Consider the following 12,856-nt stretch of genomic DNA (forward strand, 5'->3'; position numbering starts at 1 on the left):
TCAGCCAGAGAGTGGTGAATCTATGGAATTCACTGCCACTGAAGTCTGTGGAGGCCAAGTCATTGTGTACATTTAAGAATGAGATAGACAGGTTCTTGATTACCAAGGGGATCAAGGGTTACGGGGAGAAAGTGGGAGAATGGGGTTGAGGAACTTATCACCCATGATTGAATGGCAAGGCAGACTCGATGGGCCGAATGGCCTAAGTTCTGCTTCTATGTCTTTTGTCTTATTTCAATTTGCACTGTCAGGTCATCTGTTTTGTTTCAAATGCTATGTGCATTCTTCTTATGAATTCTAGTCTTATCTCTTGGTTGACTCATAGATTTATGTTCTCAATCCCTTCTTGTCATGGTCTGTTTATCATTTTCTGTGTTTTTATTTCTTTGGCCTTTTTTTTACACTTTGGTTTACCACATTTTCCCAAATTTAATCCCTGCCTCACTACTGAGTTTAAAGTGCTCTCTCCTTTCCTAGTTATGCAGCTGGTAAAAATACTGACCAGGTGGATACCATCCCATAGAGTCATAGTCACAGCATGGAAACAGACCTCTTGGTTGGCATGAACAAGTTGAACCAAGTTTTCCAAACTAAACAAGTGTCACTTGTATTATTTGGCCCACATCTCTCTATACCTTTCCTATTCATTTACCAGTCCAAGTGTCACTTGTATTATTTGGCCCACATCTCTCTATACCTTTCCTATTCATGTACCAGTCCAAGTGTCACTTGTATTATTTGGCCCACATCTCTCTATACCTTTCCTATTCATTTACCAGTCCAAGTGTCACTTGTATTATTTGGCCCACATCTCTCTATACCTTTCCTATTCATTTACCAGTCCAAGTGTCTTTAAAATGTTGTTACTGTACCTGCACCTACCACTTCCTCTGGCACACATGAACCATCCAGTATGTGGAAAAAATTGTCACTCAGTTTCCTTTTAAATCTTTCTCCTCTCATCTTAAAAATATGCCTTGTAATTTTAAACTCCCCTACCATAGGGAAAAGTCATTCACTTTGTCACCCTTATTTCTGCCCATTATGATTTTATAGACCTCTATAAGGCTGCCCCTGAACCTCTTATGCTCCAGTGCGAAACGTGCCAGCCTATGCAGTCTATTCTTATAACTTAAACCCTCTAGCTTGGCAACATCCTGGTCAATCTTTCCTGAGCCCTCTCCAGTTTAATATCTTTCCAACAGCAAGGCAACCAGAACAGTACACAGTACTCCAAAAGTAGCCTCACCTATGTCCTGTACAAACTGAACATGACATCCCAACTCCTACAGTCAAGAGCCTGAGCAATAAAAGAAAACATGCTAAATGCCTTCTTAACCATCCTGTCTACCTGTGATGCAACTGTGACGCAACTTTGACGTACCTTAAGTTTCTCTGTCCTACAACACTAACCAGGGCCCTATCGTTAACTGTATAAGTCCTACCCTTGAGATAACAATGTGTAGAGCTGGATGAACACAGCAGGCCAGGCAGCATCAGAGGAGCAGGAAGAAGAGGCCAGACCCAAAACATCAGCTTTCCTGCTCCTCTGATGCTGCTTGGCGTGTCATGTTCATCCAGCTCTACACCTTGCTGTCTCAGATTCTCCAGCATTGGCAGTTGCTACTATCTCTAAGTCTTACCCTTATTTGATCTACTAAAATGAAGTACCTTACATTTATCCAAATTAATCTCTGTCTGTCACTCCTCAGCCCATTGGCCCAATTGATCAAGCTCCCTTTGTAATCTTAGTTGACCTTCTTCATTGTCAACTATACCACTAATGTTATTGTCATCCGCAAAGTTACTAACCAAACATCCTAAATTCAGATCATTTGTATAGATTGCAAACAAAAGTGGACCGAGCACTGATCCAGATAGTACAGCTCTAGTCATCAGCCTCCTGTCCAAAAAACAACCCTCCACCACCACCCTCGGTCTCCCACTGTTAAGCCAAGTTTGTATTCAATTGGCAAGCTCCCCCAAAATCCTATGCAATCTAACTTTACTACTTAGTCTACCATCAGTACAGGTCCCACTTTCTTCTATACTGTTGCAAATGTCCCACAAACCGGAAACCATTTTTTGCACATCAGGCTTTGAACCACATTTTCATCTCTCTAATCTGATACACCCTATGCTAATTTGCACATGATTCAGGGAATAATGCTGAGGTTATGAATTTTGAGGATCTGCTTCTTAATTTGGTGCTGACCTTCTCTCAATGACTGCAGAAATTCATTCTTTTTAAAAAGATTCATTCGCAGATTGTAAGCATTACAGGCTAGGCCAGCATTTATTGCCCTTCCCTAATTTCCAGGAAGACACTTAAGAGTCAGCCAGGTATGTTCAGCTGTGTTCTGAGGAAGGGTCACCGGACCCAAAATGTGAACTCTGTTTTCTCCTTCACAGATGCTGCCCGATCTGCTGAGCTTTTCCAGCAACTTTGTTTATGTTCTGCTTGTGTTGTTAATGCCTAAAGGGGCCACAATAACTGGATCCTGTCAAGACCTGAGCAGATATCTGAACCCTACACCTGTAGGCAACACAGTCATCTAGACTCACACTCCTTGCTGTGGAGAACAGTATCAGTCCCCCATCACTGTGCTGTCTCCCTACAACCACATTTCATTTTACAACCACCTTTTGAATGACTTCCTGGCCGCAGTCATTTTGCTCATCTTCCCTGGGGCATTTACTTTCATCAGGATGAGCTGAAAGAACATAAAACAACCTCTTTGTCAAGATAAAGTATATGTAAACAAGAAAATTTGAGCTTGTAGCATGGAAAAAGCTAATTAGCATAATACAAAGAACCGTGGCTGCTGGAGATCTGAAACAAACAAGAACAAATTGCTGGAGGAAACACATCTCTCAGCATCTGTGAAAAGAAAACAAGAGTTAACGTTTTGAGTATGGCGACCCTTTTTGTTCTGAAGAAACGTTAACTCTGAGCTCTGCAGCAATTTCTGTTTTTGTTTGTTTCAGATCTCCAGCATCTACAGTTCTGTTTAGAAATGCATAAGTTGCTACATTCTATCCACTTGCCTGTATGCACCAGGAACCTGGGCATAAGTAAACAGCTGCAAGAAAATGGAAGCCTTTGAAATATGGATGCTGAGACATCCGCATAAAATTCCATCCGCACATATAGTGACAATAAACGAAGATTAAAACTGTAAGAGCAAAGGAATTCTTTAAAAACTGAAATCCAGACAAGAAAATGTCAGTATTTCAGCCAGTTGATTGGAAAGCAGAGTGGACAGCAGCAGAAAGAGGAGACATCCTGAACATAGCTGGTGATTGATGTAACAGAATGGGGATGAATGTTTATGTGTAAAGATGGAACAAGGCAGACAAGTGTGGCACACCATGACAGATGTTCCAGTGGGTGTAACCATAAAAAGCAGCAGTTAGAACTGAATTAAAACAAAGAACAGTGGATGCTGGAAATCAAACAAAAACAGAAATTGCTGGAGAAAGCCAGCAAGTCTGGCAGCAATTGTGGAACGAAAGCATTTCCGAGTCCAGTGACCCTTCTTCGGAACTGACAGTAGCAAGGAAAAGATGGTATATAAGCTGAAAATTACATGGTTTGGGGGTAATGGGCAGCCAGCTAGGCAGAGATGGAGCCCAGAGTGACAGTGACAGTTAGGGAGACAGGGATAGATGTTAGCATGCCAGGGAGAAAGAAGATCCGATCATGGGGACCATAAGTAGGTGACAGTGGATTAGCTGTGCTGAAAGCAGCTCATGTCTTGACACAGTGATAATGGGAACTGCAGATGCTGGAGAATCCAAGATAACAAAGTGTGGAGCTGGATGAACACAGCAGGCCAACCAGCATGTCAGGAGGACAAAAGCTGACGTTTCGGGCCGAGACGTCAGCTTTTGTGCTCCTAAGATGCTGCTTGGCCTGCTGTGTTCATCCAGCTCCACACTTTGTTATCATGTCTTGACACAACCTGGTTGGGGTGGGTGTGAAGGACATGGGATGTGTTCAGATTCTGAAATAACTGAAGTTGATATCAACTCCCCAAATGGAAACTGAGATGCTGTTCTTCCATCTTGTGCTGAGCTTCACTGAAGCACTTTAGTGGGCCTGAGATGAAAATGTTACCCAAGGGACATAGTGGCGTGTCGAAGTGGCAGGCAACTGGAAGCTCAGGGTCATATTTGCATATGGTTCATTGCTGCTCTGCAAAAACGATTGATGAGGGCAGAGCAGTAGTGTTGTTTACCAGGATTTGAGTAAAGCCTTTGATAATGTTCTGCATGACAGACTAATTGGTAAAGTTAGATCACAAGATTCGGGGTGAGCTTGCCAATTGGAATCAAAATTGGCCTAATGGTAGAGGACAGACGGTGGTGGTGGAGGGTTGATTTTCAGACTGAAGGCCTGTGACAAGCAGTGTCCTGCAGGGATCCAAACTAGGGTCCACTTTTGTTTGGCATTTATATAAATGATTTGTATGAGAATATAGGACGCATGGTGAGTAAGTTTGCAAATGACACCAAAATTGGTGGTATAGTTGACAGTGAAGAAGGTTATCTAAGATTATAAAAGATAGTGATCAACTGGCTGGGAAGTGGCAGATGGGGTTTAATTTGGATAAATGCGAAGTAAAACAAACAAGGCCAGGACATATACAGTTAATGGTAGTGTTGTAGAACAGTGACCTAAGGGTTCAGGTACATAAGTCGTTGAGGTTTGCATCACAGGTAGGCAGGCTGGTTAGGAAGGCATTTAGCATGCTTACCATCTTGCTCAGATGTTTGAGTATAGGATTTGGGATGTCATATTGAGATTTTACAGGACATTGGTGAGGCCTCTTCTGGAGAACTATGTGCAATTGTGGACACCCTGTTTGTAGGAAGGATATTATTAAATTGGAGAGTGTTTAGAAAAGATTTACCAGGACATTGCTGGGAATGGGGGCTTTGAGTTATAAACATAAGTTGGATCGGCTGGGATTTTTTTTTAAACCAGCACATAGGAGTTTGGGGGCTGACCTTTATAGAGATTTATGAAATCAGAGGGGCAGAGATAAGGTGAATAGCAAGGGCTTTTCCATAGGGTGGGGGAATTCAAAACTGGGGGGCATATTTTTAAGGTGAGAGGAGAAAGTTTTAAAAAGGAGACAGGGATGAGGGTCAACATTTGTTTTTGCAGTAGTTTGTGTATGGAATGTACTGCCAGAGGAAATGGTGGATGCAGTACAGTTACAATGTTTAAAGACATTTGGATAAGTACATAAATTGGAAAGGTTTAGAGGGAGCAAATTACTACAGATGCTGGAATCTGTACTGAAAACAACAAATACTGGAGAACACAGCGGGTCAGACAGCATCCATGGAGAGAAGGCAAGCTAATGTTTTGAGTCTAGAGTACTCTTCGTCAGAGCTGATGTGAAGTGTGAAGGGGGCAGCTTTTATGCTATAACTTGGGGGAGGGGGTTGTGGGTAATGGATGTAGCATGCTGGTGGAGAAAAGAAGTTGATAGTTCAGATTAAGTGATCCAAATGTGAGAATGGCTGAATAATGGTCTGTCTCCTGCCAGACTTAAAAGGACAGACACTGGGATGGGGAGTAAGGATATCATATGCTAATATGAAGGTGTTGAACTCAATATTAAGTCCAGAAGGCTGTAAAGTGCGTGCTCTGAAGATGGGATGTTGTTCCTCCAGTTTGCTCTGTGACTCCCTGGAACACTGCAGCATACCAGGGTCAGATGTGGGTGTGCGAGCAAGACGCTGTGTAAAAATGACTGGCTATGGGAAGGTTGGGGTCATGTTTGCACATAGACCGGAGGTGTTCCGCAACGCCGTCACGCAGTCTGTATTTGGTTTTTCCAGAGTAGGCTGCATTGGGTGTCGCGAATACAATACTCAAGATTGGAGGGTGTACAGGTGAAATACTGCTTCTCCTGGAAAGACTGTTTGGGCCCTTGGATGGTGACCATGGAGGATGTGATGGAGCAGGCGTTGTACCTTCTGCAGTTACGTGCCAAGGTGCCATGGAGATGGGATGGTGTTGGTGGTTGTAGAATGGACTAAAATGTCTCGAAGGGAATGATCCCTGCAGAATGCAGACAGGGGGAATTAGTAGAAGATGTGTTTGGTGGTGGCATTCTGCTGGAGTTGTCTGAAATGGCAAAGACTGATCCTCTGAATATGGAGGCTGGTGGGATGAAAAGTAAGGACAAGGGGAACCTGATCACGCTGTTGTGAGTGATGGGAAGGGGCAAAGGTGGAAGCACGGGTGATAGATTGGATGTGGTTGAGGCCCTGCAGTAATTTGCTCCCTGGCAACCACAGTGGGTGGGAAACCACGGCTATAGAAGAAGAGAGCCATGTCAGCAGCGCTGTTTTGGAAGGTGATATCAAATGCAACATTGGCAAAGGAACTGGGAGAATGGGATGGAGTCCTTGTGGGATGTGATAAGCTGTAGTGAAGGTAGTTATGGGAGTCAGTGGCTTTGTAGTGGATGACAGTGGACATTTTATTCCCCGAAATGGAGACAGAGGGGTCAAGGAAAGGAAGGAAAGTGTCAGAGGGATTAGAGGGTGAAAATTGGAGGCAAAATGAATGCAGTTTTCAAGGTGCTGGCTGGAGCAAGACGTGGCACCAAAGCAGTCTCAATGTACTGGGAAAAGAGTTGTGGGAAGGGGCCAGTGTAAAACTGGGACGATTGTTCCACATACCCCATAAAGAGGCAGGCATAATTGGGACCCACGCAGATGCCCATAGCTACTCATTTGATATGGCAGAAGTAAGATGAATTAAAGGAGAAATTGTTCAGTAAGAGAACAAGTTCAGCCATGTGGAGGAGAGTAGTGGCGGACAGGGATTGTTCAGGCCTCTGGTTGAGGAAGAAGCTGACAGCTCTCAGACCAACCTAGTGGGAATGGAGGTATAAAGTAATTGGACATCCATGGTGAATAGGGAGCAATTAGAGACAGGGAACTGGGAATTGTCAATATGGTGGAGGGTATCAGAGGAATTGTGGAGGTAGGTGGCCAGGGTCTAGACAAACAGAGAGAGGATGAGTCAAAATGGAATGAAATGAGCTCAATGGGGCAGGAACAGGCTGATACAATGGACCTACTGGAACAGTCTGGTTTATGGATCATAGGGAAGTGGAAGAAGTGGGTTGTCTGGGGTTGGGAGACTACTAAGTTGAAGGCAGCGGGGAGGGAAAGATCCCTGGAGGTAGTGAGGTTGGTGACAGTCCTGGCAACAATGGCTTGATGTTGGATATGGGGTCATGGTCCAGGGGGTGGTAGGAAGAAGTGTCTGAGAGCTGGCATTGAGCCTCCACAAGGTAAAGATCAGTGTGCCAGACTACAATAGTGCCACCTTTGTTGGCTAGTTTGATAACAAAGTTATGGTTGGACTTAAGAGAGCAAAGTGCAGCAATTTACTTGCATTTCGCCAAGTTAGAGTGGGTGACAGGAGCAGAGAAATTGAGACGGCCAAAATCATGTTGGCAATTTTCAATAAAGAGATCGAGGGAAGGTATGAAGCCAGGGAAGGGATTCAAGTGGAGGGTGAATACTGGAGGCGGGTGAAGGTATCAGAGGAACGGGGAGGAAACCTGCCCAAAGAAATGAAGTGGAGTTGGAAGTGGCAGAAAAATAGTTTGACATCATGACAAGCCTGAAACTCATTTAAGGTGGGGGCATAAGGGTATGAAGCTGAGTCCTGTCAAACCCTGGCAAGTGGACTAGCTTAGTTTGGGAACATGGTCAATGAGTACTAGTTAAACTGGAGAGTTTATTTCCATGCTGTAGAAATGTCATGTGTACTCCATTGTAAGAGTACAATGAAAAACTTTTACAAAGTCTGCTGGTTATGATGCTATGAGACTCTATGACTCAATCTGTGTTTTGTCACCCCAACATAGAGGATACCACATTGTGAAGAGCGAATACAATAGACTTGATTGACGAAATGCAGGTAAATTGCTGTTTCATGTAGTAGGTGTGTCTGGAATCTTGGATAGTGTGGAGGGAGAACTTAGGCAGGTATTACACCTACTGCAATTTTATGGGAAGATGCCATTGGTTGGGAATGGAGGAGAAGTGGACAACTGTGTCCCAGAGGGAGAAGTCCCTGCAAAATGCTGACAAAGAGGGTGGTGCCTTATTGTAGTGTCTCAGTGGAGACGGCAGAAATTGTGACTTATGATCCTTTAGTTGCACATGCTGGTTGGCTGGCAAGTCAAAACAAGGAGGTTGTGGGAGAGAAGAGATGAGAACAGAAATGTGGGAATTAGTTCAAACACGGCTTAGGGCTGTATCAACCACGGTGGTGGGGAGTCTCAGATGAGGAGGAAGGTGCATGTTTTGAGGCCCTGCTGCGGAAGGTGGCGTAATCAGAACAGATGTAATGGAGATTGAGAAACTGAGAGAATGGAGTAGAGTCCTTATGGGAAGCAGAGTGCGATTTGATTTGATCATTTTCACATGTACCAAGATACAGTGAAGAGTGTTGTTTTGTGTGCTATGCAGGCAGATTGCACCATACAAAGGTCATCAGGGTAGTAGAACAGAGTGCAGAATACAGTGTTACAGTTGCAGAGAAGGGGCAGAAAGAGAGACAGAATCAACATTAACATTTGAGAGGTCCATTCAAAGTCTGATAACCCCAAAAATGAAAACAGATGTTGAGGACGGGAAGGGAGGAGTCAGAAATGGACCAGGTGAAGGTGACAGCAGGATGGTAGGCAAAATTGATCAATTCTTCCAATTCCACACAAGAAGGGGAAGCAGCTTGATGCCATTGATGAACCAGAGAATGAGTTGTGGGAGGGTTTTGATGAGGATTCCATGTACCCCACAAAGAGACAGGCATAAGTGGGGCCCATGTGAGCATCCACAGCCACACCTTTGACCTGAAGAAAGTGAGAGAAGTTAAAGGAGAAGTTCTTCAAAGTGAGCACAAGCTCAGCCAGGTGGAGGAGGGTGGTGGATGACAGTGATGGTTTGGGCCTTCTTTCTAGGAAGAAGTGGAGAGCCTGGAGGCCATCCTGATCAGGGTACACGTATAAAGGGATTGCACATCCTTGGTAAAGATGAGGCAGTTGGTGCCCATGAACCTGCTGCTGGCTAACATTTCACAAAACAAAAATATGCAGCACGTGGACTGAACAACAATCTCACCTCATTATGGCATTCCTAGGAATGTGGTGATGGGTGACTATTTTCCCGAAGAGATGAATGTGCAAGTTTACACTCCTAAAATGAATGTTTGTACATCTGCCTTCATCATCCCACGTCCAGATTTTTCAAGATGAGCTCACTTTGAATGCAAATTCGGCATTGCTCCGTCACAAAGCCATCCTTTTAAAAACATTCCATTCTGTTCCTCAGTTTAGCAGAGGGAAATTAGAGTTTTTCAGTTGATCATCAAGTTTTTTGTGGCAATTTGAAACATTATAAATTTTGTTTGTTGCTGTCGTTGAGTTTCACATTCACCAGACTTGCAAGGCTAATAAGGTATACTGTGCTTTTCATTCCAGGCTTTTCTACGGACTGTATCGAAAGAGCTCTGTGCTTCCTGCAATAAGACGGTGTATCCCATGGAGCGCCTGGTTGCTGATAAGCTGGTTTTCCACACCACCTGTTTTTGCTGCAAACACTGCAATGCCAAACTGAGGTAAAATATAAAATGAAACTCGAACTAAACTCTGCTGTTCAGCTCCTCCAACGGCTGAGATATTTAAAGCAGGGGGTAACTGATTCATTCAGACAAGGAAGCTCCCAGGTTTGAGCCCCTGCCTGTCCTGAGTTAAATAAATTACAATCAGCTTCATCAGGTGACGTATGGAATATGACGTCAGATGCTAAATACTAATCACTATCCACCAATTTCTGGTGGCAGTCTACCTATACTGAGAATTTGTATGCCTGTCATAACGAAATACATTGCTGCCTGATTTCACAAATAACTTCACCTACTTGAATAAGCAGTCTGCATTCATGGAACTGACTCCAGCAAGACACAATTACTTTGAGGAAATATTTGTATCTAATTCTGTTAATCAGATGCTAAACAGGTCAGAGTTAAAAGTAACAAGGCAAATAGATATTGTGAACTCATTAATTCATTGTGACAGAATCGTGACTGGCTCTGTGGTGCAGTGGTAAAGTCCCTAGCTCTGAACTAGGAGGGCTGGGTTCAAGCCCCATTCCAGGCATGTTGCATAACACCTCTGAACAGGTTGATTGGACAAACTTGCCTATCTGAATCAAGGACGAGGTCTCCTGTGGCACAGTGGTAGTGTCCCTACCTCTAAGCCAGGAGACCTGCATTCAAATCCCACCTGCTCCAGACATGTGTAATAGCATTGCTGAACAGGTTCACTAGAAAATATTTTATCAGGAAACTGGGAAGGGATCCTGGGGAATCTGGGGTGCTCAATTTCCCCACCAGCAACATTTTGATCCCAAGTTTTATTTTCAGTTATAGACCCCTAATGGGTTATTTTTCAATCAATTTATCTTTTGTTTTGTTTTTGCAAACAGAATTTAAATGTATAATTCAGTGTATAAATTTCAGTTACATACCTAAATCTCAGTTAATTACTAGGCAGATCTGCTTTTAGTTTAAGAATCCAAAGAACTATGGATGCTGGAAATCGGAAACAAAAATAGAAATTGTTGGAAAAGCTCAGCCGTTCTGAGGAAGGGTCACTGGACCCAAAATATTAACTCTGATTTCTTTCCACAGACGCTGCCAGACCTGCTGAGCTTTTCTAGCAATTTGTTTTTGTTTCTACTTTTCTTTTGTTTAATTTGGTCCAGTTTGATTTTTTGTTTCAGTGAAAGTCAAAGAATATTCCAATGTGTACCTTAAAGAGCTGATCTGATTTTCTTTGGTTTACTTTGGTTGTTTGGTTAATTGTTTTACTAAAAATGTTACACGATAAAGAGTCAGGCAGAAGAGGGGAAGCTTTCATCATTTGTGCTTAGTTGAAATAAAACTCTAATTGCAAAACGAATGCCTGGACTTTGTCCAAAACTATGTAACTTCTAGCGTGCAACAAAGAATAGAGAAAACATAGATAGTAGCCACAATAAAAAGTAGTCACAGGCTCTGATTCCTGTGGCAATAGCTCCAGTTCTTATATTAGCTTCCTCCACTTCACACTAATGACTCAGATCAACAGATTACAGGGTGCTTGCTGATTATTAATGATGTGTTGAAAAATGATTTTTGAATTAATTATTTGGCATCTTTCAGAATGGAAAAGGTGATGGTATCTGAATTAATAAATACTTCAGATGTTCAAACTTAAGACATTTATAAGCTCAGCAGTTGAATCTCTTTCATCCTTGGCACGTTTCATGTTCAACTAATTTTAACTGTTTCCGTCTTCAGTTCTCTGGGGGGGGTGTTATTGTTGTGGTAATGACACTGCACTAGTAATCCAGAACCCCCAGATAATGTTCGGGGATATAGGCTCAAATTTCTATCTTGATAGACGGTGAAATTTTAATTCAGTAACCAAAGTATTGACAATTTTAAAAAAATAAGTTAGGCTAATGGCAACTATGTAACCATAATTGTAAAAACTAGGAAATTGCCATCCTTAGCTGGCAGACATGTGACTCCAGAGCCACAGTAGTTGACTCTTAATAAGGGATGGCTATAAATGAGCCTGATCAGTGACACCCAAATCCAATGTTTACTCTAAGCCATGCAACCACTTGGAGGGTCTGCGCACAATGACCAAGTTTTAGAAGCAGTTAGTGCACCTGGACCTAGGAGGTTGTATAGTGGCAGGAACAGTTAGAGGGAGTATAGCTCACATCCCATGAAGAGATAAAGAAAACAAATTCACTATCCCCATCTGAAAGCAGGGACATGCTAGTAGCTGCCATACTTTCGTAAGAACCCTTCTCAAGCTGGTGGAAGACATAGAACACAGAACACAGAACAATACAGCGCAGAACAGGCCCTTTGGCCCTCGATGTTGCGCCAATCTGTGAACTAATCTAAGCCCATCCCCCTACACTATCCCATCATTATCCATATGCTTATCCAAGGACTGTTTAAATGTCCCTAATGTGGCTGAGGTAACTACATTGGCAGGCAGGGCATTCCACGCCCCTACCACTCTCTGAGTAAAGAACCTGCCTCTGACATCTGTCTTAAATCTATCACCCTTCAATTTGCAGCTATGCCCCCTTGTACAAGCTGACGTCATCATCCCAGGAAAAAGACTCTCACTGTCCACGCTATCTAATCCTCTGATCATCTTGTATGTCTCTATTCGATCCCCTTTTAGCCTTCTTTTCTTCAATTAGAACAGAACCAAGTCCCTCAGCCTTTCCTCATAAGACCTTTGCTCCAGACCAGGCAACATCCTGGTAAATTTCCTCTGCACCTTTTCCGATGCTCCCACATCCTTCTTGTAATGGGGCGACCAGAACTGTATGCAATTTTCCAAGTGAGGCCGCACTAATGTTTTGCACAGTTGCAGCATGACATCAGGGCTCTGGAACTCAGTCTCTCTACCATTAAAACCTAACACACCGTAAGCCTTCTTAACAGCATGATGAACCTGGGTGGCAACTTTCAGGGATCTATGTACATCGACACCAAGATCCCTCTGCACATCCACACTACCAAGAATCTTTCCATTGACCCAGTATTCTGCCTTCATATTATTCTTCCCAAAGTGAATCACATCACATTTATCCACATTGAACTCCATTTGCCACCTTTTAGCCTAATTCTGCAGTTTATCCAAGTCTCCCTACAACCTGCAACATTCTTTCACACTGTCCACCACTCCACCGACTTTAGTGTCATCTGCAAACTTACTAACCCATCCACCTATGCCTG

Source organism: Stegostoma tigrinum, chromosome 31, assembly GCF_030684315.1.
Source record: "Stegostoma tigrinum isolate sSteTig4 chromosome 31, sSteTig4.hap1, whole genome shotgun sequence".
In the NCBI taxonomy this organism is placed as follows: Eukaryota; Metazoa; Chordata; class Chondrichthyes; order Orectolobiformes; family Stegostomatidae; genus Stegostoma; species Stegostoma tigrinum.